The 27,907-nt window shown below is 44.6% G+C and overlaps 1 pseudogene; it reads right to left on the bottom strand.

Annotated features, from left to right (window-relative positions):
- Positions 1–8,459: 8,459 nt before the first annotated feature.
- Positions 8,460–11,716, bottom strand: LOC142803060 (uncharacterized; annotated as a pseudogene).
- Between the last annotated feature and the right edge of the window lie 16,191 nt (positions 11,717–27,907).

Here is a 27,907-nt window from a genome sequence, read left to right as displayed (position 1 = left end):
CTACCCGTACCTTTTGTTTTCCCGTGCCATTTGGAAGCCGCCGCCTTGGTCTTCGCCGCATTCGTCCGCCTGGTGTTGTAAGGCCTCGCTGGTGGGAGTGGCGACGTCGTCACTGCTGGGACCCTGGATGGCTCTGTGTGTCACTCGGCTCCCTGTTGTTGAGGGGGCTTGGCACTGGAGTTCGCCGTGCAAGCAGTTGCCGCCGATCTCTGACTCACTGGTGGGACCCGCTGGCTAGCTGGTGGTAGTGGCGACATCGCTGGCCTCGCTGGTGGTAGTGGCGACATCGTCACTGCTGGGGCCCTGGATGGCTCTGTGTGTCACTCGGCTCCTTGTTGTTGAGGGGGCTTGGCACTGGAGTTCGCCGTGCAAGCAGTTGCCGCCGATCTCTGACTCACTGGTGGGACCCGCTGGCTAGCTGGTGGTAGTGGCGACATCGCTGGCCTCGCTGGTGGTAGTGGCGACGTCGTCACTGCTGGGACCCTGGATGGCTCTGTGTGTCACTCGGCTCCCTGTTGTTGAGTGGGTTTGGCACTGGAGTTCGCCGTGCAAGCAGTTGCCGCCGATCTCTGACTCACTGGTGGGACCCGCTGGCTAGCTGGTGGTAGTGGCGACATCGCTGGCCTCGCTGGTGGTAGTGGCGACGTCGTCACTGCTGGGACCCTGGATGGCTCTGTGTGTCACTCGGCTCCCTGTTGTTGAGTGGGTTTGGCACTGGAGTTCGCCGTGCAAGCAGTTGCCGCCGATCTCTGACTCACTGGTGGGACCCGCTGGCTAGCTGGTGGTAGTGGCGACATCGCTGGCCTCGCTGGTGGTAGTGGCGACGTCGTCACTGCTGGGACCCTGGATGGCTCTGTGTGTCACTCGGCTCCCTGTTGTTGAGTGGGTTTGGCACTGGAGTTCGCCGTGCAAGCAGTTGCCGCCGATCTCTGACTCACTGGTGGGACCCGCTGGCTAGCTGGTGGTAGTGGCGACATCGCTGGCCTCGCTGGTGGTAGTGGCGACATCGTCACTGCTGGGGCCCTGGATGGCTCTGTGTGTCACTCGGCTCCTTGTTGTTGAGGGGGCTTGGCACTGGAGTTGCCCGTGCAAGCGATTGCCGCTGATCTCCATGCCGCCGACGTCCATCGCAGCTGCACCCTCGTGTGCTGTGCCAGCAGCGCGACCCCCTCGAAGCTTGCATGTAAGCCATCAGCAGTCAGGAAGCGGCGCAGCGGGAGTGTTGAGAAACAATGTTCGACGTAATAGACGCCTGCTCCCAACAAGTGGCAGAGACGGCGGGCCTTTTTTTAGTTCCCTCTCACTCTTGCAAACATCTTTCAAGGTGAGAGGGACGCGGCAGCAACGAAGTTTGGAAGTTCATGTCAGTATAACCAGAGTCCTTCAATGATTCAATGCTTTTCTGGTCACGAAAGTGCCGCCTCAGCTTCATATGGAGCCAGCACTGGCCGCTAGGGGCGCAGTTGTGCTCGTGAGGGCATGCTGCCGTCCGCTACCGCTGCGGTAGTGTGTTGGTCTGCTTTGATTTCCAAGCTTTCTAAACTTCTGCAAAAGTCGTTTCACTTTCCCTCATTTACTTGGAACATTCAGCGTGCGTCGGTGACTGCGTGAACGCGCCGTCTGCCTTGAAATGAGCACCCGGGAGAAAAGAAACTAACAGCTCTGGACAAGCAGCTCGCGGCAGTCGCAGTCGAAAATGACGAAAATTCGGGGTTTGCCGCACCATAACGATGATATGATTTTAATACACGTCGTAGTGGGGGATTCTTGATTAATGTTTAACAGCTGGGGTTGTTTTTATATGCATGTAAATCAAAGTGCACGCCTTTTTTTCTGCTCTTGCGTTTCGCCTCGTCGAAATGCAGCCGTCAGGGTCGGGGGAGCGCCGCTCGTTCGTCGCAATACTGCAACTGGTCCAGCTTTTCAAAATTTGCCTGAAATCAGACACTGTACATTCGCAATAACGCACTTGCTGTGCCACATGTAAACAGAGGCGAACATACGAGTTGTTACACGTCCATTCGCCCGGAAGTGAGCGAAATCTCTCGACTGCGCAAAGTTGCGCATAAGGCCAGATGGTTCGCACGGCACGGCCGCTCAATTTCTATTAAACTGTGAACATTATCAGACTCCTGGTGTCATTTTATTCGCAACAGAAAACCCAAACAATTAAACCATTACTGCAAGAAATGCTTCCGTAGAATGCCTTCTTTTCATGACAAGAAAAAAAAACACCTGTTCTATGCGCTTCAAATTTCTGGACCGAACGATTAAATCCCTCTACGAGCCTTAGGTACAATATATGTAATATCAGAGTCCTTAAATGCCAGCAATACTAACCTCATAGCAGTCTTCGGTGCGGCGTGTTGCCCCGCCACGGTGTTCTAGCGGTTATGGCACCCGGCTACAGATCCGAAGGTTGCGAGATCTAATCCCGGCCGCGGCGGCTGCATTTTGGTTGAGGCGAAATGTTGAGGTTCGTGTACTTGGAGTTTGGTACACGTTAAAGTGGTCAAATTCGTTCCGGAGCCCTCCACCACGGGGCGTCTGTCATAATCACAGCTGGTTTTGGGACGTAAAACCCCATCAGTCAACCGGTGCGACGTTTAGTTTATGATCATGACGAACGTGGAAAGTAAGGTCGAACACAGTTGACAGTGTATTGTAATTAGGCCATTGTTTTATAAGCAGTCTCATATAGAAGAGACTGTAAACCAGTAACTTAAGCCGCTCGTGATTTCGACAAAAACACACAAGAAGTTATTTTGATTCTTCTAATGGCCGACTATATACGAGGGGTTAAGATATTCCAATCATCGATGCTAATATTGTTGTCAGTGTCAGTTTCTCGCGATCGGAAAGTCTTTGAAGGCTCTGCTGTTGTCGTTCGTACTTGGCAGTCTTCTTTCGGAACTCGGCGAGTTTTGTTTGGCATTGCCGAAGCTGCTGCTTCGCAGCTCGAAGTTGGCACCTCAACTTTTGCACTGCTGCACAGCTGGCGCAGTCAACCAAGCGGTCTGTCTGACAAGCTGTGTCCGTGTGGTAGGTTTCGACCGTTTCACTGGTCAGTGCCACATCTGCTAAAAAAAGAAAAAAGGAAGAAGAAAAGGAGTGAAGAAAAACAAGTCATGCAGTTTCAAATATACAGGCTCAGACGATACCCTCATACACGACGACACGGATGTAATCTGGCCTAGCGCTTACATACCTTCATTCACTGATGCAGCATCGGTGCGGTCTGAACAGGTCGTCGGCGATGCTCGTTGCTCCTCCGTCGCGCACGACGACTCACGTGCTCGTTTGCGCGGTGATCGATTTGTCGATGAGCGGGGTCGAGGTTTACGCTTCGTGAGATACGAAGGAAGGCCACCAAAAATACTTGGGACAGCGTCAGCCTTCAGCGTTGGCTTGTCGCGCTCCAGGGACACGGCGTCGCCGTTAATATTGAAATCATAAGTAGTGACAATGTCCGAGGCGTCGAAATGCTTCGCACACACACGTGTATATTTGGACTCAAAGTTGAAGTCGCCACTTTCCTGCCGCGGTATGGCCCGTTTCCATTTCTCGCGCTGGTCCTTGTCAGGTGGAAAAGAAAACAACGACACCTTCTCGGTCGTTCCTCTGTAGCCGGAACGGCACCCCGGCACGCAACACGTGCTAGGCATCGTCGTCTCACAACATTTTGGCTAACTTGGACACGCACGCACGCTTCTTCCACCAGTTTGTCTCGCTGTGCGTACGCGTTTCAGTCTGTTTCAGTACGCGAGCAGCCCGAACGATGCCCTCTGTGGCGCAGTGGCGCCGCATCGCGGCAGTTTTGGGCAGCGTATGAAGCTCTCCCATAGAGTGACGGCGGAGTTTCGTGACCAGAAAAGCATTGAAGGACTCTGGTATAACTCATCCCCTGATGAAGGGAGGACCCCTCCCGAAACTGTTGGGAAATAAATATATTTATCCTTGTTGACAATGCTCCCGTTGTGCCATATCCCATACCTATATATATATATATATATATATATATATATATATATATATATATATATATATATATATATATATATATATATATATATATATATATATATATATTATATATATATGGGAAAGAAGTGTATGCCTAAAAGCTCGTTTTTTCCGCGTTTTGACACAATATTATGAGATCTAACAGACAATAATGCCAAGGAATATATAGGGAAAGTTAATCGAACCAATGTAATGTAAGTAGGTAGAAAGAAAAGTGGGTGAAGAAATAACTTGCAGTAATCAGGAAAATTGCACAAACCAAAAGCCCAGGTTCATAGACGATCCAGACATGTTTGGACATAAAGATACCACATTATTTACTGCTGATGCAAACACACACTAAAAGGTGCACGCGCGATAATGGTGCCACATTCCTATAGGCAAGAACTATATCACGTATGCCCTTAATGCATGCGGAAGGAGACTGTACCTTCCCAGGCGGAGAGTTTCGAAGTTACACAAGACAAGAGCCTCTATAGTTAATTCTTACACGGTCCATTCATGTTAAGACATAGAGTGGCCATGTTCTTACGGTTCTCGCTAACAAAAAAAAAATACCAAGGAACGCATGTGTGATCACGGTGCACCATTCTTCGAGACGAATTACGTCATGTTCGCCTTGCACGCCAGCAGAAAAATCCCCTTTGAGGGCACACCGTAGGACATTATGCGCAAGAAATGTTAAGACCAGGTGACTTTTGTGACAGAGGCGCTGCAGTAGGGCATGGCGGCTTGATTTCGACAAACATAGAGTTATTCGTCTCGCGCCTAAATCGAAGCACCCGGATGTTTGCATTTCACCATTACCAAAATGAAGCGTTGTCTGGTAAGTTTTTCATGACTCATGTTTGTCATGCAGTCACGTCACCCAATATACCAATTTTGGTGTATACCAACGTATAAATACGAAACGGCCGTGATCACACCATTAACGTGGCATATGTAAGTAATGCTGTACATGATGCGCGTTGTATTTTCACATTACCACCTGTCGTTCATGTTCTTCATACAAAAATGTTCCCCTTTACCAATTGTTGTGTATATGTGTTTAATTAAACGGCCGTCAGTGACTCAAGACTATGTCATCTAAATTTTGCTGTACATGACATGCACATAATAATTTTCACATTGTGACCTGTCATGTTCAGCATACACTATTGTCACGCCATACCAATTAGACGTACAGAAAGTTAACGAAACAGCCACGGGAGTACATAGATAGATAGATAGATAGATAGATAGATAGATAGATAGATAGATAGATAGATAGATAGATAGATAGATAGATAGATAGATAGATAGATAGATAGATAGATAGATAGATAGATAGATAGATAGATAGACAGAGATTGGGTCGACGCAAGTTTTATCAGTAGCAAGCAGAGAAGTTTTGCTTGTTTCACAGTGGTGCGCACAAAAACGCTTAACAACATTACATTCAACGGCAAGCAAACAAGCCTAATAATAATAATTTTTGAAAATAAACGTCTCGAAATCATGATGTGAATATGAGGGACGCCGTATGTGGAGGGCTCCGGAAATTTCGACCATCTGAAGTTCTTTGACGTGCACTGACAGAGCACAGTACACGGGCAACAACTATTCCGCTTCCACCGAAATGTAACCACCGCAGCCGGCATCGAACCCGCCGCCAACCATAACGGTCTTCTTTAGAACTAACGGTAACTCCTAACAACCTCCTTTAATAGTTTTCTAGGTGTTATACGTGCCAAACCCATGATGCGATTATGAGGAACGCCGTAGTGGAGAAATTCGGACACATTGATCATCCGGTGTGCACCGAGATCTGGCACAAGGGCATCGGTCATTTCGTCAACGTGCCGCGACCTTCGAATCAGTGGTTGAGTACCACAACCCTATGTGACGGGTAATAACTTTTTTGTGTGTGTAGAAATTGTACCTGAACAAAGTCTGCTGCACCGGTTTTAAAGGCGCTTTCCCGTCGGCCTTCGAGGCACAGCTGAAATTTAAGAGCAGATGCACGGCGTGTCTACCCCGCCCTCCCCTCTTTCATCAGTGTGCGTGTACATACTGCTGTTTTATGCGTCTCGCACCACTCCTTGCAGTTTTTGCCGGCCCCGTATATGTCGGGATGATTCTTGAGTTTTCGTTCACCCACGAATAGCCGTGTGAATGAATGCATATGCCTAAACGCAAATGTTTCGGGGGAGGGGGCTTGAACACCTTTTAGTAAAATACACCAGCCGGGGGACGTTAAGTCCCGGGGGAAAGTCATGTTGCATTCTCTTCCCTGCAGAGGTAGAGTGCCGGCCTCTGGCAGTATCTGCCGCGCCGTTTTGTCGGTTAGCGTGCCGACGATATGTGACACCGAAGTCGGCTCGCCGACTGCGGTGCACAGTCCACCACCACATGGGCACGTAACGGGAGGCGTCTTCTCATCGAACCTGCGTCTAATTGTCTTTCTTTTTTTTCTTCTTTTTTGTCGACACTTTCGGACTCACGACGCCGCTCCCACGTGCAAGCCATTCGCGCACCTAGAGTTACTGTATATGCTACCTTATACAGTAACTCTACGAGCACCACCAAGACAGCGACTTCTACGGCTCTCATGATGACCTTACCATTCATGGGCTACGTTTCGTTAGTCTTTTATTCCACGCATGCGGCGCCTGGAAACCGCGAGTGAACCGCATGCAGAAAAGGAGTAAGGAGTAGAGCTCTCCCTCTTTCTTTTTATGCTGCTTTTTCTCTGTTTCTTCATTGTGTAAGAAATGACTGAGAGAAAGAGTGAAAGGGTAGTAAAGGAAAACCAGAGGAGAACGTACAAACGGGTGGAAAGAGCCAACCGTCGGAGAGAAAGAGAAGCCGTCGAAACCTTCGACAGCTTTCCTTTCCCTTCTCTCTTTTTTCTTCCGTAGCTTGTCCGCGGCGGCCCGTCGCCAGAGCGGCCAGTGTGCTCAATGCACACGCAAGCTGGGAGAAGGATCCAACACCGTGTTGCAGCTGGCATGCAAACGGCCAGCTCGCACTGCGCCGTGTCGCCTGTAGGCAGACAGAAATTAGGTGCCTTCTTCCTTTTCCTCATGAACCACTAACAACAACATCCGTCCCGACCTCGTGGTCGTGTTTCGGCGCCTGCGGTGTGCTTTTCGGCGCGTGCGCGCTCTGGTGCTGGAACATTCTCAGGGACCGCACTCGAGCCAACTTGTGTGACCCTGCTCTGCAATTTGCCCAAGTGTCACCGTTCATCGCAGTCCGCGGCCTGCTTCACGTGAGTGTAAGTACACCGACTTGTGTGTGCAGACATCGTTTGCCCGTAAAAACACCACGCGCTCTCCTGCGTTTCTCTCGTGTTTTTCTGGCTACTGTTCAAATGACATCGCTGATAATCGAGTACCTAGCGCTCGCTGGCTCTTAATGCGCAACTTTTTTTTTTCTCTATGCCGACTTCTCGCTTAGGGCAAAAAGTTAAGGCAGTGTCTATTCTGCCGGCGCCGGCCGAATATTTTTTTCATTATTCTGCCGGTGGTCGCCCCTCATTGTCTGCTCAAAGTCACATGACATTGCACAGCAAAATAGGGGCAGTGTCCATTCTGCCGGTGCCGGCAATATTTTTTTCATTATTCAGCCGGTGGTCGCCCGTCATTGACTGCTCAAAGTCACATGACATTTGGCCGAATATTTTTTTCATTATTCTGCCGGCGGTCGCGCCCCCATTGGCTGCTCACATTACATCTGATGGCAAAATAAGGCGTTTTTATTATGCCGTCGCCGCCACTGGGTTCAATAATATCCCCAGTGCACTCCTTTCCCTTTCTTCATTTGAATCACTTAGTAGTACCAGAGTCCTTCTGGTAGTACTTTTATTATGCCGTCGCCGCCAGTGCGGGCGTGTGTAGTATGTGCGTTGAGGGGGCTTGTACGCGCAGCCACGCTTCACGCAAGTGCTGATAACGTAGGCATCTCCCGGCCCGATGCAACTTGATGCTGTCTTCTCTGGTCGACCAATTTAAGTTGTGTTAGCAGACGGTCCCCGATGATGGAGAGAAACGGACAACCTCGCGTTCGTCCGCTCGAGTCCTTCTGGGTTTTACTCAGCGCATTTGCTAGGAAGCATGCTCCACAAATTAAAAACAAAGGTGTTTTGTACACGTTTGTTAACAAACAAAACGCTATGCACTTCTTAGAGTGCACCAAGGTTCGCTGGTCGTCGTCCTTCACAGTACAAGGTCATTGCATTACCAAATACCCACTGTGGCACTACTACTACTTATGGGCCCTGGACAGCTGCGCATGCTCTCGTTATAGGTGCCATCTCAATTTATAAACATGCAAGCCTGTAGGATTGTGTCGAAGCATTTGGTATCTAGCAGCTTAATGGAACCTTGATGTAAAACTAATAAATAAGGTTTCTTTTCAAACATCATGCAAACGAGGAGTCAAATTGCATTAACACACTTGTGCCTGTTTATTTTCAAATATGATACACAAATTTTCATTTAGAGACATCAAACTACATTGACATTGGTTAAAAATACATCTTAAAAACACTTTTGATTACGGAAGGCTACTACCAAGTCCTACATCACTGCACACTCTGCACTTCCACAACTTGGTTTTTGGTTTTTTCTGCAGGCCAACGCACGGCAGGTGACTCCACGTCAGACAATAGTCGCACATTACTGAGTCGTTGTCTTCCAAATTTGAGTTGCACTCATTGCAATTCCAGCTTTCTTGGTTTTTTATGTCTACAACCATTGTTACTGCTTCCCAAGCATCATCGCTGAAAAATCGTCGCACTACATTTATGTCAACATTCTCATCTCGAATGCCGTTATGAACAAGCTCTGGCCGTTGTTCAACTGTGTCCTCCTCAAGCAGCTTTCCTCTCATTGCTTCTGCTGCATTGTGCGCTCCTGTAAGCCACGTGAGCAGCTTTAGTTTCTTTTCCTTCACAGGAAGCTGTGCATATGGCCTCTCAGTGGGTGCCCTCTTGCGTTTCCTTGGCAGCCCAATAACAGTAACCATGTGGCCTTTTGGTCGTCCACACCTTTTTGTCGTTACTGGCACCTTTATGTTAGCCAGGGTGTCAGAGAGTCCTATGACGTCATCTTGGCAGACACAATCTCCAGTAGCACTCTTTTCCTGCAATACACTCCCAGATGTACAGTTATGTTTGCTGAGATGACTTAGCTCTGCATAGTCCTCCGAGGCTTCACCGCCAGCAGCTTGGCTCTCCATGTCTAAAGGGCATGTGCTTTGTAGATCCACTTCACTGAATATGCATGGAGCACAGGGCGTCTGGATGTTGGATAGAGGCTGCTTTTTCTGAAGAGGCAAGTCTTCAACCCTTGCTCCTGTGCTGGGAAGATGTTCACTTGCATTCAAAGGACTGTCTGTTCTTTCCCTCCTTTCCGACGGTGTTAACACACAGCAACTTCAGCCCCATCCTTCCAAGATTGGAGTATGCTCTCCAGTACCTTCAGCTTCTCCTTGAATCTCGCTGTCGAGCAGTCTGATGCAAGGTCAGCCAACTTTGAAGCAATGGAAGCTGCCTTTTTGAATTTTTGATGACCTGAAAGGACTTTTTCATCCTTCCGACTGCTCACTTGCGGCAGGTTGTCCACGTCGTCTTCACTGTTGTCTGTCAGCCCACAACTTTGTACATAGTTGTCTAAAAACCATCTCCCAGCACAGATGGCTTTGTTGAACTTTGAGATGTTTAGATTATCCCGCACAGCAAAAATATGGCGGCAAGGCAGTTGCATCGCTTGCCTGAAGGCACACGTGCATTCTTGAGCTGTGGCAGAAAATTTCTTTGCATTGGCAAGTGCATCAATGCTCGTCATCACTGCTGCTGCATCAAGCTCTTCTTTCACACGATTGTAGGCATATGGTGTCAGTAACTTTAAGTAAAGCTTTGTCGCCTCATCACCGTTGGTTACCACCCTTTGCTTCTGCAGCATAAGCGCTGCTTTGTGCATCTTCTCATTTCGCTGAGCATAAATCATTGCGGAAAACCTCTCTACAAACATCTCGAGGGAGCTGAAGTGTTCGACAAGCTGTTTGAGCTTCGAGTTCATGTTTTCTGCACGGTTGTTTGTGGCATTGAAGAAGTTGCCACACAACCATTTCATTCTCATCACCCACTCGTCGTGGAGGGTGTGCCAATTGGCATCAAAGTACTCCACTACAGCCCTTGCAGCAGACATCTTTCGAAGGGCATACAGGTCCTGATATTCGTCCTCATTTTTAGCGTATACCATGCGTTGCAGGATATCTAACGCCGTTTCTTGTTCGCCTTTTGTAATGCCAAGCTTGGTGACACTAACCTCCCGCCGGAAAGCCTGCAGTGTGTGGAACGAGCATATGTGCAGTGCAGATGATGGGAACAGCTCTTTGACAACACTCCTCTCCTTGACGTCCTTGTCTGCCATTGTGACTCGCACTGAATCCCATTTTGGGTTCAGAGACTTGAAGGCTTCAAAGAACCAACGGAGCATTGCAGCATCCTCCGTTGCAAAGAGCCCAACCGAAACAATTTCGCTCTCATCGTTGCTGTTCTCAATGATTACAAGAAAACAGGCCATTCGTGTCTCCAGTAATTTGTAGGTAGCATCGATAAAAATCACCTCTGGACAATCATGAAAAGACCTTTTCATGTAGTCATCTTGGAAGTAGATAGCTTGCAAGTCATTGTTTTCATCTTTCAAGACTCTAACACTTGCACGATGGTCCTGCTGCAGGGCACGGACAACCTCAGGCAAGTTATTCCTTTGTGGGGCATTTTTTCCTTTCGCTGAAATATTGGAAAGGTCCTTCAACAGGACAGCGTTTCCACATTCTTTTTGCATCTCTTGCCTTACTAATATCTTGTTGGCTTTGAGTTTCAACAGAGCACGAGCCTTGTCTTGCAGTTCAGAAGGGAGTCGCCTTTGCTGGGGTAGGTGCTTGAAAAGTTCTGGTACAACTGCATGATTGTGCTCAAGGTTTAGCGATCGTACCTCCAGATGGCTGCCGTCTTTGTTTGCAGCTATGTAGATGTTGAATCCACAGTCCTTCTTGAAGGTTCTGGATAAACGGGAGGGGAGTAAAAGAATAAAACCAATAAGTCTGATGAAGTTTCAGGTCACTCGATCGCGACAATAAAAGCGTCTGGGGGCGATTGAAACCAAGGATATGAGTTTCCCCGTTTGGGCTTTACTGAGATCTAAAACACCGCACGCTGGTATGTTGTTTTTATGTACAATAACGCCAACATGATTTAAATGGGCATTATAAAACCACAAGCTATTGATGTGCCCCGGTACAGCAGCATGCACTAAACCTACTCCCTCCCCCTATTGCGGCTGATTTTCGACGTAAGGCTACACACTTCCAAAAAGAATGACTTTAAAAAGACTTTCGATGCTTTTCGCACACCCTTGCTGCTGGTTACAAACTTCGTTCCACCGTGAATGCAGCAGTAACGTAGGTGGTAGTATTTGAGCTCTGGGGGCATCCTGGACGCGATCTTTCCCGCGCGCTTTTTTGCCGTTTCATTAGTCCGCACGTCTCTCTTCCACAGTTGCTCCGAATCGGCTGTGCTGAACTTCTCCATCTTCTCCTCCAGTGCTGCAAAAGTGGCAGAGCGATTGCCGACGGCGATTACGGCGTCGCTGGCCTTTTGTGATTGGGGCCGGTCAGAAGTCCCTTGTGGCGGTTCCGACATCTTTAAACGGGTTGAACAACAAACACACTTGCAAGGTGCATAAACTATCGGTTTAGTGAATACTGGACGCGGCAACAGAAATGCTGAACAGCGAACCGAGACGCACTGGGGCTTGGCGCCAAATAAACGGAAAACTCCTTATTTTGCTGTCCGATGTCATGTGACTTTGAGCAGCCAATGAGGGGCGACCCCCGGCAGAATAATGAAAAAATTTTCGGCCGGCGCCGGCAGAATAGACACTGCGAAAAGTTAACTGTGTTGTATCGAAGGTTGAGGGTGCCGAAACCGGCCAACAAAATTTTTTGTTGCGGACATCACCGAAATACTGTGAACCAACGCAATGACTTGCATTTGGACGAAAAAAGCAATGACACCGCCCGAATGCATGTTCTCGATGCGTTTCGGGCAAGGTTCTGTCGCAGAACACCTATACACTATCACTCTTAAAAAAAATTGAGTGACGTTCTCTTCATTTAGGGAGAAACGACGATGTCCCCAATGTTCGTCTTCAGATGGAGCAAAATTGCTCTATCTGCCACGGAGAAACGTGTTCCTCCATCGTCAAAATCAACATGGCGGACGCCAAGCCAGTGAAGCGAGCGCTAGATTTAGGCCTATCAACGACATCGAATCTCGACAAATAAACAGCATGCACGACTGGGCAACGTAAAAACGATACCGTTTATCGTAATATGAAATTATATCGCAAATAAAACGAAGCGGCCAGACCCGTGGTGACAAGAACCACGCGTAATAACAACGCTGATCGCGCATTTCACTCGCCCGTGCACTTACACGGGAGTCACAAGAATACCGGAAATACTGCAAAATGATTGTCACACAACAAGTAAACGTAAGGCTGTCTTTATTTCTCAAAGCATCAGCCAGTGTAGCGGCGTTGTGCGGGTGTTTACGAGGGCAATTGGCGATGACAATTTTTGTCGACAACGAGCTGTCGAGAAGAACGGTCCCACTTTCGTGTTTCAGCTCACCTTCATTCATGCGGCTCATAATCCTTGGCAAATTTGCATTTCACATACACACGGTCGCACAGGGCATCATCGCTGCTTTCGCAGACACAATTTTCTCTAAACGTGTACGCTCCACGTGAATAACTTATTGCAGCAGAAATGCACCAGCGCATGCATGGGTGACTACATAGATAAATGTACGTCGTTATGTATACGATGTAGATCTCTGATAGCACTATACCCTTGAAGTAGAAAGTAGCTAGCGCCACCTGGAGAAAAGTGACATTACTGAAAGAAATAATTCACTAGATGGATGTTTCACAGTATATCTATACATAGCTTGCACTGACGTCAAGCCTAGGAATCCTGGGATACCATGCCGCCATGCTGGTGCAGCGGGTCAGCAGCAACGGCGGTGCAAAGTGAATGTTGGCGGAACGTTCGACGCGTCGTGATGGTTAATCTGCGCTGTCGTTGGTTGTTCCAAACGCACTTGTTCCGCAAAATTAACGAACACTCACTTTTTTCTTCCCCCAAAACTATCTAACATCACCGAGAGCTAAGCGGGAAGCGGCGGGGATCCCGGATAAGATCTGCTGATGTATACACACTGATAGAAGAGACATACGTGTTTGTGGCGCCTACACCAGCAAAGGTAACGATGTCAACAACAGCGGGACAATTTATGTCTGAGCCACTCCGTGGTCTAAGCTAATTTGAGTGATGTTTGTAGGCAGACTATCAAAATTATGGGAGGAAGGCAAACGTTTCTCTGCGACGTGCATCTCATAACATTTCTCATACGCACGTCGCTTTCTGCAGCATATAGACAAGCTGCAACATCAGAACAAGCCCCCTTCCCCCCAGCGCCTGTAATGCACGTGCAATGGGCTTTTGAAATCACAACCCCATGTTTCTTGCAAAGGATCCACACACCTAGAGGCTGGTCTCACTGCCTTTGTGAATGGTTCGCCTGCAAATGACATGTTGCGGAGTAAGAATAAACATTGGGGACATAATTGCAAGCCGCTTTCAAGTTATGCGTCTTATATTGAACGAGCAATCACGACAGCCCTGACCAGTTAAAGCAGACCTTCATTCCTCGACGCGACAAGTGCACGGAAGCTAGATTTTTGGTTGACGACTACGCGGCAAGCGATATAAAGCTGTTTCACGCATTCCCGTATTTTTCTTCGCACAATATATCGCCAAGCGTCCTAACTAAAGAAACCAACAGCTCTTGCCATATGATAAACTTAAGAAAAAAAGACTCGTGATGACACTTCGAGATTGAGTTACAGTAAATAGCTGAGTGGATTGTCACACTAAATAACTTGCTCATTGATGAAACATTTTTTAACTTTGAAAAATAAAATAAATCAAGCTGCAACATGCCTCGCCACGCAGAAGCACCTTGTCTTCTTGCAACTGTTTAGCCGACAGACCCTTGACCCAACCGCTTGTAAATAATTATGCGCCTTGGTCGACTTGAACGCCTACATTTCCTCGAGGGTCAAATAATTAGTGGAAAAAGCGAGATAACTGCTAATGTATCCGTAACAAATGTCCGAAAATATGTTCACGTCTCTTGAAAAATACGTTCCCGGTCGCATGCAGTGTGAAGGGATCGATGCTATCTCACTTTTCTACCTTTTAGGCAGAGGGAAGCCGCTCAGGCCCCGTAAGACCCGAACATAAAGTCGGGTCCAATGGCTGCGTAAGAAAAATAGTTGGCATCGCACACAAAAATCACCACAATTGTCTGAAATCTCAAGCAAATCAGCGCGGACTGGCCTACGCACCACCATAGCACCACGACAGTTCCGAATGTAGTGCACCAGCATGGCCGCCACTGCACGCGCCGCTGAGCATGACGTCACGTGAAAACCATGTATACAGGATAACATCACCACCACAGCCATGAAGTAAAATGGTAACTCCCGCCATCTAGAAAAAAAAGATTGATACTAAAAAAAATTTACGATGCAAAAAAATAAATAAGGGCCTTACAGAGAATGAATATTAACAAAGATTAATTACATGCAACAAAGTCAGATGTTATTTCACGTCTTATAATGTTGACAGCAGTTTACTCAACCTGCTGTATGTCCCACGCACAATCAGCCACACTCAGTGATAGTTTCATACATGTAAACACACAAAATTCCACACTCAATGGAAGTTGCATACATGTTAATACATATTATTTAAACACGATGATACAAATCAACACATGTATACAACATAACATATGTACATTTAACAGCCAAGCACAGTCACCAACGCGCTATAAAGACCCGAAGCGTTCCGGTTTATATAGGCAGGAATTACGACTGCCATAAAGATGCCGGTAGGGGCATGTTTTGTATAATTTATTCTTGTTTAGTGATCATGTTAAGGGTAAGTTGATATCACTTCTGCCATTATTCTGCAAGAGGCACATACTTTTAATTGAAAAGTGATTTTTACTAAATGGTGTAATTACGGGGCTGTTACATCACGTTCACGCAACCGATGGGTGAGCGCTGTATTTGAGGATAAACTATCTAGTGGATCGAGTTAATGTGCGTATTTTGAAATATGCACAGAACTAACGACATGAGCACACCTCAAAGCGTTACACTAAAAGCATCTATATGCGTACGTTCAGTCGTTTTATTTGGCCGCAATGCGTCAGGTCGTTATCGTGAGTGAAAATGACTTACTCCCACGTACCTCGCGTGATTCCAAGCTGCAAATAGTCGCCCGCAACTCGCTACGTCGAGTGTTGCAGATCGATTCAGAGCGCTGGCTAGGCATAAAAAGGGATGTAATATCATCTGCCAGCAGTGCCGATCATTTGTCGAACGACTTGCGGCGCCCAGAAGGTGCCTGAAAAGCGGTGCTGTGCTACTTCGACTGTGCTTCGTCATTGTTAATTGAGAGAGTTACGAAAGTAATCGCAAAATTGTGTTACCTAGAAATGAAGGGCACACCTGTAAGAACAAATAGACGCACAGCAATAGGCGTGCGTAAGGTTTTCATTCATGGAGAACGGGGGCGAAGGTTCGTCGCAGCGTCCCTCCCCCTATTATGTCAATGTATGAGGCTGACTGCACCCCCCACTGAGTCCCAGTGCCCCGGTCCCTACTACCCTACTGCATAAACATATGGTGTTGACTTTTGCATCCCCCCTTTTGCGTGACAAAAGAGTCGGCACCCCCCCCCCTTCTGAACCGCCCCCTCCCCCTGGGCGCATGCGCACGCGTACAACTAAAACTATATCTCATCGGGCAATAATACCTTACCAGAGTGTTGCACAGATTTTGCTAAGCTAATGAGATTTCAGTGAGAGAAACCAATGGGCTGTAAGATTACCGTACAAGACTGGGAGCACATTGATGATTTTGCACAATTAAGGCAAAGGAAGGCAGCTAGTAATGCGATTCTCCTTGGCCTTAAGGTCTGAAAAAACAATCCTGTACCGAAACCATTTTTTTAAAATATTGGGAGAAGTGGTGGGGCAGGTGATTGCACGCTGAAGAGTTACCACTTTGAAAAATTAATACTGGCTTATTTTGGTGTTTGTATGAATAACAATGCTATACATGAAATAATTAAAAATTAATATTATTCGATTGATTATGTTAACTTACACCTAGAACTAGACGTGGAAGTGCTGACCGTGCTTGAAATATTGAATTAACTAGGAAAGCAGAAATTTAAGGGCTCATATTTCTTATTAGACACAATTAGACACAATATTAGTTCTAAATATTGTTTGTTAAGTCAGGAAATTTTTTGGTCCTTGTATATTTATAACTGTAACGCAGTGATGCCAAAAAGTAACCACAGCATTGCACTTGCCATCAACCCATACCTGGTGTGAAAAGTCAGTGAGGGTGGGTGGCATAGGCCTTCACATGCAGGGCCTAAAGCCAAGGGCAGCCTTGGTGGGGGGAGGTGTATTCCCCTTCCTACTGTTAAAGGAGAGGCTCAGTCCCCCCTAGAGCTCGTTAACTGCAGCAGAACAGCAGCCATTCGATAAGTGCTGTTTACTTTTTTGGCAGTGGTACCTTGTGTAAGGTGGCAAAATTGTAGCTTTCCAATTTTATTAAAAATGATTTAGTCGTGATTGTTGAGCTCAGGTGACGCAACCAAAATAGGAAAATCTGTATACTCATATTTATGCATTCATTTCCTTAAGACACTGCACATGATTGGCCACGGCCTTCCTCAACTGAGCTTCTTGGCTCACCATACTACTGTTTTGTCTGGCATATGCATGTGAAGCTACATGTTCATAAATTAGTTTGAAGGTTAACCTTAGTCTATTAACATTACCAGTCAATTTTCGTTTGGTTAATTCTGCATTAAGAGTCTGGTGTTATACCAAAGCCACACACATTTGACTAATTTTTAGGTAAGTAGGCATGGAAATAAAACATAACATTGTCGTGCCTGAGGTTCTCGGCGCAGCGTGTGAATTAACATTACAGCTTCATTATTTTTTTCAAACTTGAATGTGTCTAATCCCTATCATTCCAAGTTATTTTAGGAAAAGCCATTCCAAAGTGGAAATTTTAAATTGTTTGATTGAATCCACACAATATACAAGTGCCCAAAGAACATTGGGAGAAGTGCAGTAAAACACGTTCATTCAACCTCAAAGAAAACTGCAAAACTGCTCAAATTCAGTGAGCTCCAAATAAATGGGTGTGACTGTTGAAACGGCAGAAATCGAAGAAGCCTGGATGATTCAATGAGCTGCAGTAGCACGAAAAGATGCAACCAGGAGACACTGTGGCATTCAATCATTGCATAAAATTTAATAATGCACAGCATCGCTAAATGCAAGCAAAACACAGATTACAATAGACGTTTCATTCAGAAATGAACCCTATTATTATGACCCATTAAATACACTTTTTATACTCAAATGTAAGTTTACAAAAAAAAAAGAAAATACTCTATCATCACCAGTTAACGAAAATTTGGTTATGAATATATGTTCTGACAAGTCATTCTAAAGCAGAAAGCACATGAATCGCTGTCGCTGACAGCTTCACACTGTGCAGCCCAAGCACGTTCTCTAGAATAGAGTAAAACCCCTTAAAGGCAGAGTCGTAGCAAATATCTAGTACCCAGTGAAGGCAGGAGCACATAAGGATTGCTTAAATGGGGTTATCTGCCTTCAAAAGCTGGTTTTCTGTAAGCACCATGCATGGCCCCAAGTATTCATCATTATCCAAACTGACACAGGGATGTGCGCTGAACCACGGTGCCTGAAAAAGTTTAATATTGATATGTAACACAGTACAAACATATCTGAATACAAAAATATCTTTCCAATAAATTATTTACTAAAAGGAAAGATGATCAAATGTTGATCATTTGTTCATCAATTCGCATAACACATCATGAATACTCACACTTTTGTTTTTAATAATCTTATCACACGGTACATGACTAGTCTTTTTTCAGCCATAAATTCTTCATTACACACACAAACAGCAGCATGACCTTCTTTAAATACCCTAACATTTACACCTTAATTGCCGTTTCATCATATTGTCTAGCCTAAAATTGTGTATTAGATCTAGGGAATACTACCTATACAGTAGACCAAGGGGTTCTCAAGCGTATTCTCAGGAAGTCCGTCCAACTCAATTAAATCCCCCTTAGAACCTACCCTCTCCTCCACCTTCAAGCAATCATTCTTCTTTCACTTTCATAAGCCCGAAATTCGAAAAAAGCAAGAGCCCACAAAAATTATTCACTGATATGCAACTGCACTTGCTTTCCTTTCCACATTCCACAAGAAATTGATCTCCCAGGTGGAGACTAAATTTCTCGCACATTCATGTTATGTACTGAGGTGTGCTTATTGAGAGTAGGGCGTGAGTAATGAAGGTTGCGTAGATGAATCACCACTCAGGTTTGCCAAGTGACTGGGCGAACCTGTAGTGGGTGACTTGATGAGTGTAGAACCAGGAAAAATTGATTAGCTGCTCATGAAACACAAAGGAAGTGCTTGTGCAGGAACCGTACCAGGAGTTAGGAATTCTTTTATAATGTGGGGGGGGGGGGGAGACAGCATTCATGACAAGTGGGTTCATTCAGAGGGGCAGGTAGGCATAAAACTTAAGTGGTGTGCTTTGAATATGCTTGCTCTCAGGGTGCAAAGGAGGGAGGGGGAGGCACCAATTTTTCTCCGGACCTTCAGCTGACTTTCTTCGAGCCTGCAGAATCCCATGGTTCTGTAACGCCCAGTTTGAGAAATCATCCAGACCCTTGTTATGATAAGTCTGGTCAGTAAAATTTTATGACAGCAGAAGTGATGCATGAATAATTTGCAACATACCAATTTCCCTTTTACATTTGCAATTAGTATACTTCTTCCTTCTGAATTAAAACATTTTCTGCAAGCCTCAAGTGCTTAGTTGTGCAGCCCTTTAATGACTGCTCCCAGATTATGCAAAACACGTGTACACATGAAATTGAGATAGTACGGCCTATCCAAGACCTGTACTAGAGCAAGCGAAGAATCAGTATGGTGCAATTATTTCAGGAAAAGTGGCTATGACAATATTTATAATGTTACATCATTTGGCTCAGTATGTTACATCGTTTGGCTCAGTATGCATTGGGTCTTTTATGGGTATTACGATTCATCAATCTATATAAATCACTTATTTGCGGTGTGCCGTATAACATCATAAGTTGACACTAGAACTGTGTCGCAAGTAGTTACATTCTGCTACTTCATACCTTGCAGGCAGACCTATCATGTCAGGCTTCAAAATGTCTCATATTTTCTTGTTCTAAGGTACCTTAAGTGTTAGTCCAGTAGCAGTACTCCAACAAAACTGGACGGATAGGAAGAGAGAGAGAGAGATAAAAAGAAGAGGAATGAAGTGAGGTTAAACAGAAGAATTATCACCCATATTTCACGCTTCAAAGGTAACATGCTAGCCTGACCATGCAACAGCGCCATTTAGTGACTAAGGATACAGGAACAGGATAAGACAACTGTCTTTTCACTTGTCCCTTTTCATGTAGGCTATTTCGTTTTTGCCAGCTGGACAACATAGTAGTACACCATCGTGAACTTACTTACAGTGCAACACCAGAAAAAATACAGGACAGGGAAGGAGCAAAAGAGAAAAAAAAGACGGCGCTGTCTTTTCTTTCTCTTTTGCTCCTTTCCTGTTCTGTATTTTTTCTTGTGTTGCGCTGTAAGTAAGTTCACGATAGATGCTAACTAACTGGCCCAACTTACCGTCTTACTATAGTAGTACACAGTGGGCTATGCATTGAGTGCAATGACCTTGCTTGAACATTATAAGTATGATGAGTATTAATGCACAAACATTTACAATTCAAGCTCAGTAGCTGCACACAGCAATTGATTAGCAGCATCTCTGATTAGCAGCAAAAATACCTTGCCTAGTACTAGTCTATGCAAATGTCAATAAGTGAATTGCACCTCAAGAGAGCAAAGAAGGAATGTAGCTACACACAAGGAGCTCAAGCTGGATGCCCACTTTCATGAAACGCACATGGCTGTGAGAACTTGCTGTCATGCTTTTTAAATTATTTTCCATATATGGTAAAGCTTCCTGCTCTAAAGGTGGGCAGCAGGTTCAAAATACAAGCACAATTCAAGAAAAAGTAAGTAATATTTATACAACTATACAATGATTAAGGTATATAAAGCAGTATTGTGCAATTATACAATACTTCAGCTTTATTATGATTGCAGAAAGTGCGAAGGTGCCCTTTCACCGTTAAAAGATTCATGAAAGGGGATAAAAGCTTTGGAACCTGTACAATCCATACTCCCTATGTGGAAACTGGAGCGCTTCTGGGAGACAAAATCCAACTCAAACAATATTAATGGAACCCCATCACGGCAGGGTATTACAAACTAGAGAACTGTGGAAAGTAATATAGAGCTTTGACAATGACTTACCGTTTGTTTGAGGAATGATGACGACTTTTCCTTCACAGTGCGGGGAAGAGTCATGAGGAATGCAAGAGTTGTCAGCACTGCAATATAAATATGTGTTACATACACCTTAAATACTTTTTTAGTGCAGGAAAGGCCCTGCGTTCGTACATTTTTTGTCATCCTCACTGGTTCCTTCGGCCATTCCCAGCAGCTGTGAGGTTATCGGCTCCATCTTTTCCCTCATCATGTTTACTACTGTGTCAACATGCTTCTGTGCTGCATGCACAATAGTTTCTATTGGTGGCTTCCCACCAAGCAATTTAAACTCGTGAAAGATCTGAAATAAAAGATGCAGGAGAGTATTGATACTGCGAGATCCACAAAGCATCTGAAACTTGCCAGCTCAGGTCTTTCAAGTGCCGGATACTGTTGCAGCAATTCATACATTGATGGTCTTGATTCTTTCACCCAATGCCACCGAGCATGAAATATGCGGTTCATTGAGTCTGTGAGTTTTTCCAGAGATATTGTTGCACTCTTCATTTCTTGCTGCATTGATTTTATGTGCATTTCCACACTCTGCTCATCTTCAGTGGACTGAATACTTTTCAGATGTTCCTGTAACAGTGCGAAGAATTCTATAACTCTTGAGTTGCAAAGGTGTCTTCAAAAGACACTTTTACTAGTAACTTCACAGCTGCCTCCTGACGTGATCATATAGTGCAGCACTACATGAACGTTTAAAATTTCAAGATCCGTCCAGTGAAAGCAGGCTGCAAGCAAGTAAATGAACTACTTTACTATTATGTAACAAGTGCATTTGCTCCTCAGCTTGCATATACTATTTTTCCTGCATTAATATTATCATGAAGGCACTCGAAAAACAAGAGGAAGTTTTCTCTGTGGCACGAGCACATGCTCAGATGGTTATGCTAAATTCGTTTTGCCCAATGTTACGCCGAGCGACGACGACAGCGTATAATCACAGCTTATGACAGTATGGCACTCTAATAGTGCTACGTGCTTAAAATCTAGAATGTACTGACTTCACTGGAGAGGCGTTTTGCCGATGTAGATGATGATGACGATGATGGATGACCATGCTTTCCGTATTTCTGGCGCATTTCTGCCACCTCCCCATCATTCAAAAACTTCTTCCTTTCAAATTTGCACTTGAATCTCAAGCCATGGTGCCATGAATCCTGTATTTTGAAAAACAGTATATCAAGAGATGGGCAAGTTTGTTAATTTCCAAATTCCAGAAAATAAACCTCAGTGTAACAATCATTTCCTAAATCTAGGTTTATTTTGCTGACTTTTTGTGAAAAATCCCAAAGTATTCCAATATGTTTTAGTATAGGTAGTTTACAGGCTTAGGCTACAATTAGAAGAAACAGAAGCTGTGCAAAAAATGCAGGCAACAGTTACTTTGACAGACCCACTAACTTACAGAACACAATGCTTCATACATAATATCACTTGCTCATTATGAATTAAAAACGTAATATATTTTCAAAAAGGTGTAATAGTGGCCCATTCGTTATTTATTTAAGGAATTGTGATTGGATGTGCCTTAAGAAGTGCAGAATAAATATCACAAACATTTGCAGATGAGAGTTCCAAGTTTTTTGTCACTACTTTTACATTGTCACAACGGTAAATTTTCTGTAGATATCTCATAGGTGAAAATAAATATTGGGGATCTCAAACCTACATATCCAGATCCCAGTGAGTCTTTCAAGACAGCATGGTGAAAAACAAGCTGCCGAGCAGCTTCCTCGTAAAGCTTTCCTGGATACCTGTACAGGGAACCAAAAGGAACAAGTGATGGAAATTACGTATTAGGCATGTTTGACACAGTCCCATAGATATAGGTATTCATGCCAGACCTAAGCTTCCATATTGAGATCTTGGTAAGATGCAGTTTAACTCATGGCGATTTTGGTCTAACTTTACTGTTTCTACTTTTCACCACACCCTTGATTGCTTTATATGTAGAGGAAACACTGTTATGTCTACATAATCTTCACTATTTTTGCTGTCACCACTTCTAAGGTGACATTCAGATGCAAGTTCACGAAAAATGCCATCCATGACTTAGACGTGCCTGCTTTTCCCACATTACACATGACTGCTCATGTTACATTCTCAGAGATTCATGCAGACAAGTTTCAGTTGTGCTATTTTCAGATGTTGGGCTGATACATTGGGTTTATCTCTTAAACTCCTCTTAATACTTCTTTCTGTCACATTGTAGATCTACGTCTCATATAATAATGGTCTCGTCATAGAGAATGCATTTTTAATGGATGTAAAAGCTCCCATTCCACTGTTCTGTGAAAAACTCGAAGCAGCGCCGTTCAGTTTAAATTCTTACATTCTATCTACTGACTCATTGTACTGTTTTGTTTCCTGACTACATATCTTATTTCACTAAAAAGTCATTTTTACTACAACTCCGCAGGGATAATCACAATTCTACAACATTTTCTGTTGTCTTATGACATAAATAAATACTCGCTATATACTGACACATTGTTGAACTCGCATGAAATGGTTAGGAGGGGAGAGAAGGTTAACAAAAAGGCAGGAAGGTTAACTAAGGTTGAGCCTTGTAGGCTCAGCCCAAGTTAATGGGCTGGAAACTTACACACGGGGTCGGAAACTAAAGAGGACGAGACAATGTCACTGTTGCAGCCGATGTAACAGTTACGCATAACCTAAAAGCACTACTACGCACCATCAATAAGTTTGGCAGGGCATACTGTAACAGAGCATGATGATAAGCAACAACGTACTTACATAGTGTAACGAAAAAGGTCAAAGCTGAGCCACTCAATAATGCGACGACGGAGGGTTGATGTGACTTCTGACCTTTTGGTCACCTTTGAAAGGTTATAGAGGATATCCTTGGGAACTGTGGGAAAAACATAGTTCTTGGGATCCAGTGTAGATTCTGTTTGCACTGTTGGAACTGCAGGCCTAGAAGTATCAAGATAACCTATGAAAGCAACCTGTTTGCTCAAGAGTAAGTGACGAAAAAATCATCTCAACATCAATGTAACTCTGTTACAAATAACTCTTTCTAATGATAATGTTATACCTATGCTAAAGTTATAACTTCTTGTGCTATGCCAACAGATCTGACACCAGATGATTTTCTTTTTAATGGGGCAGCAATATCACTGAATCATGCACGGACAAAACAAATGAGGTTGCACAGAAATGCAATTTTATTTTGTGTTCATATTTAAGCCTACTGTTATAAACATAATTAGAATTACTGTCTATTAAAATATTTACCATGAACATGTCATCAGAAGTTGAGTATTATAGTACAGGTGGTATCTACAATAGTAAACAGCACAAATAGACTGCATAGATCTAGAAGAAGCATGCCTGGGGATAAACCTATGCAGCTTTATTTTCATGATGTCGTTAAACAGCATACTGAGTGGCACTCTGGATCTGTAGCTTCGCAGTTTCATTAACAGACTATCAAAAAGGTTCAGTGATAATGCTGCACCTTCTTGCCCAAGAATCTGCTACATTGAAGTGTGTAGCAAGTGTAAGTGTCAAACTAACTATGTGATATATCACACTAAATGTTGGCACTACATATAAACAGACATTCCTCTGGACTCAAATTTCACAAAACGTACCTTTAAAAACTGCTATTCTTTTTTTTCTGTGTTATCAAGAACTGCTTTATCCCTTCAAAGTGTTCAACACAATTCACCATTCTCAGAAGTTACAGCACACCGTTGCACAGCTGTAATGACCACCAGAAACCCGCACTTACGTTTGTAAACTACCCATCACAGGTGGTTTGTGAATACATACTTAACTTTCGTCATTACCCCGCTATCGCCTGCTCACCTGGGCCCATACATTCTCCATTTGGCCATTAGTGGAAACAAACAGGAACTCGGACGCTTTCTACATCCCATAGAATTGCTCTGCGCAATGCAAAAGCATGTTATTGCAGCTGTACTTCACAATTTCGAGGGCGAAATTAAACTTGTAGTGAATTTGTATAAATGAGTGTGTGTTGTATGTTGTGCGCTGTGCTATTTTATGCTATATTGTGACGCTATTGAAAAATGTGCTGATGTGGTACTCTCCTAAGTGATGAAAAGAACAATGGTGCTTAAATTGCTCACTCTAAAGTCTATTCAGGCATTTTGGTTGGCTGCCGCTACATTCTTGTAAATATTCATTAAATTAGCCTCTCTCCTTCATCAAAACATTCATATATTATACGTTCACACTTTGGGTGCATATGATTCCTCATGGAATGTATTTCTTACACTACTTCAGCCGTCACAAGTGGATGTTGTGTTGGCAGTTCTGGGGGCTCCAGCTGCACTGCTCTTATCATTGAGCTTGGTGTTAAAATTGTGCCTTCTTCCCAGTCCAGAAATTCGCCAAGTTCAGTGTCATACACCTGCACATAAATACCCAAGAAAGCATGCGTACACTGCCAAACAATCATTGCATGAAATATATGAAGATCAGAGCCCAGGTATCAATGTGACATGGTGAAATTTGGAAGGCAGAAATATTTACTTAAATGAAATTCAGAGGCTTTATGTGTCGAAATCTAGATAAATATATTGTGGTGTTGAGGTCGATTGATTTCCAGATTGAATAATTTATACCATCTAGGATCCTGTAACATAACTGCCCCGCCGCGGTGGTCTAGTGGCTAAGGTACTCGGCTGCTGACCCGCAGGTCGCGGGTTCGAATCCCGGCTGCGGCGGCTGCATTTCTGATGGAGGCGGAAATGTTGTAGGCCCGTGTGCTCAGATTTGGGTGCACGTTAAAGAACCCCAGGTGGTCGAAATTTCCGGAGCCCTCCACTACGGCGTCTCTCATAATCATATGGGGATTTTGGGACGTTAAACTCCACATATCAATCATAGGATCCTGTAACATGCAGGTAAATGTAAACGAGGTAACAATAACAGGGAAAACAGCTCTTGCTGACTTTTTTCGGGGGGGGGGGGGGGGGCTAAATATTGACACCTTGACTCGCATTGTAAATAGCATTAACTAGCTATAAGCACAAAGACTTAAGCAACATTATCGCATGCTGATCGAAGTAATCAAAAAGGGGGAAAGTTGGTTCTTGTACAGCACTTATGAAAACATGTTAAATTGAAATACACCGCGGGTAACGGCTTTTTTTACGAGTGCACAAACAGCAAAAAAAAAAAGTCTTATGCACTACTGTGTGTTTTGTCTTGAACAGAGTGCAATAAACTGAACTTTCAAAGATACATATTGTTAAAAGGTCACCAGCTCTAGCTGCTCTGCGAGAGAAAAATTAAGATTCCATGATATCATTTCAGCTATATGCCAGTACAACACATGGTCAAAAAGAAAGTAAAGAAGAGTTTGCCAGCAAACTGTTTTTTACATGCAATGAAGAATACCTCACCTGGATAGAAGATTCTTCGTTGTTTTTGCTTCTGGGAACCTCATAAGAAATGCACTCTTTAGTGTTTCCAGGTTTTGATCTTCTGGAATATGTAGTGGATGGCAGAATTTGCCAAAAAATGAAACGCGTCTGAGCGTTTTACAGCATCGAAAAAGCAAAAAATAGGACAAACCAGCCAGCGAGGTGAGCGACGCAAATTTTAACGTTAGTTATAGCGCGAGAACGAAACGACGACACAGCTGAAACAAGAAGGACACGAGCTCTAATTTCCAACTGAGTTTATTGCGCAGAGCGCGAAATTATATAGAGGAGACAGTAACCATGTGACAAAAAACCATATGGCACGAAGAGCAATACATGAGTAAGAGAAAAACAAAAACAAAAAACAAGAAAACAAAAGCACAGAAAAAGGCAAAGAAAAGTCTATAAGGAAACGAAACAGAAAAGTAAAGATAATATAACTACTTGCCCGCATCGAAACCTTCGAGGAACCTTAGTTCCTTCTCGGACAGAGACACGGAGGGCTTGCTAATGCAAGACACCTGTTCGCATGCCATCTGCGCGGCCTCGACATCAGGTGCGCTCATCTTTGTGCTTAATTGTACAGCATCGCTGTGTCCTTGAAAAGGGGCACATTGCAGTTGCACTCTGTGCCGTGCTGAGCAAGAAAACCATCTTTCCCGTTTTTAACATTGTTAGCGCGTGTTCTGTCAGTCAATCCTTCAGACACCTTCCGGTCGTTCCGACATAACAAGCACCGCATGAAAGGGGGGTCGATAGACAACTTCCCGGAAGCATGCCGCATATGTCTGTTTCTATGTTGAACTCTGCATTCCATTGATGAATGCGTTGTCAGGGGGTTTGTAGATTTGGTGAGGCCGATTAATTTGAACGGTGCCGAGAACAGGACACGAACTCCAACTCGTTTTCCGATTTTCTTGAGCCTGAGTGATATCTGGTGTTTGTATGGAATCAGGGCTATCCTTTCACGCTCTGTATCCGTGTTGCTCGGATTATGTCGCTGCCTCTGCTCTGCCTTATTAGTCCGCTGGATAGTCTCAGCAGCGGAAGCAATAAACGCCCCGGGGAAACCCGAAGCCTTAAGCAAAGAAACTTGAGCTTTGAAGCTCCCGGCCTTTCCCGGCTTAAGGCTTAACTACTGTGAGCAGACATCAACAGTATTCAGGCTAAGAAGGTGTTTTTTAGCTATAGTAAAAACAAGAAAGTCATGCCCACGCCCAACTCTCAGGTGTTACTATAGCCGTACCACCCCACCCCCCACCATCATAGGGGAGAGGTCTGTGAGGGGTAGGCGCCTCGAAAACAGGATCTCGCATCCTACACGCGAATTAGCCGAGTCACACAAGCAGACTGAACTGAAAACTGGACTCTTTTTTTATCTACTACTGTTTGAGCCATTTAGTTTCTTGTTGTGACCGTGCACACTGCATTTAAAGTGCTTATTCATCACAGGCTGAGAGGGTAATAGCCTGTTATCATAAATTACAAATAATTTGACACTTTATTTCGATACTGCATCTTTTGGGTGAGCTTTCCAAGCACCTGAGGGAGGGGAGCAAGCAAGAATTTCGGGGAAGGCTCCAGTTCAACAGTTCCAGCTCCCCCCTCGCCACCCCTGCATGGCGCACGCTGGCTACGTGCATTCAAGTGCGCCGGAGCGAAGAAATCAGCCTGGAGTTCCTTTGCTGCCATCTTGCGAAGAAAAATGGCAAGTTGAGCAACTATGACACGCGCATTCCTTTGGCAAAACAGATCACCGTGGCCACGCATATATATGCATATCAAAGACAATCGTGGAAATGTTCTTCCTTTGCTTTTCTTT

This window comes from Rhipicephalus microplus, chromosome 3 (assembly GCF_043290135.1).
Source record: "Rhipicephalus microplus isolate Deutch F79 chromosome 3, USDA_Rmic, whole genome shotgun sequence".
In the NCBI taxonomy this organism is placed as follows: Eukaryota; Metazoa; Arthropoda; class Arachnida; order Ixodida; family Ixodidae; genus Rhipicephalus; species Rhipicephalus microplus.
This window is presented reverse-complemented; position numbering and strand designations above follow the sequence as displayed.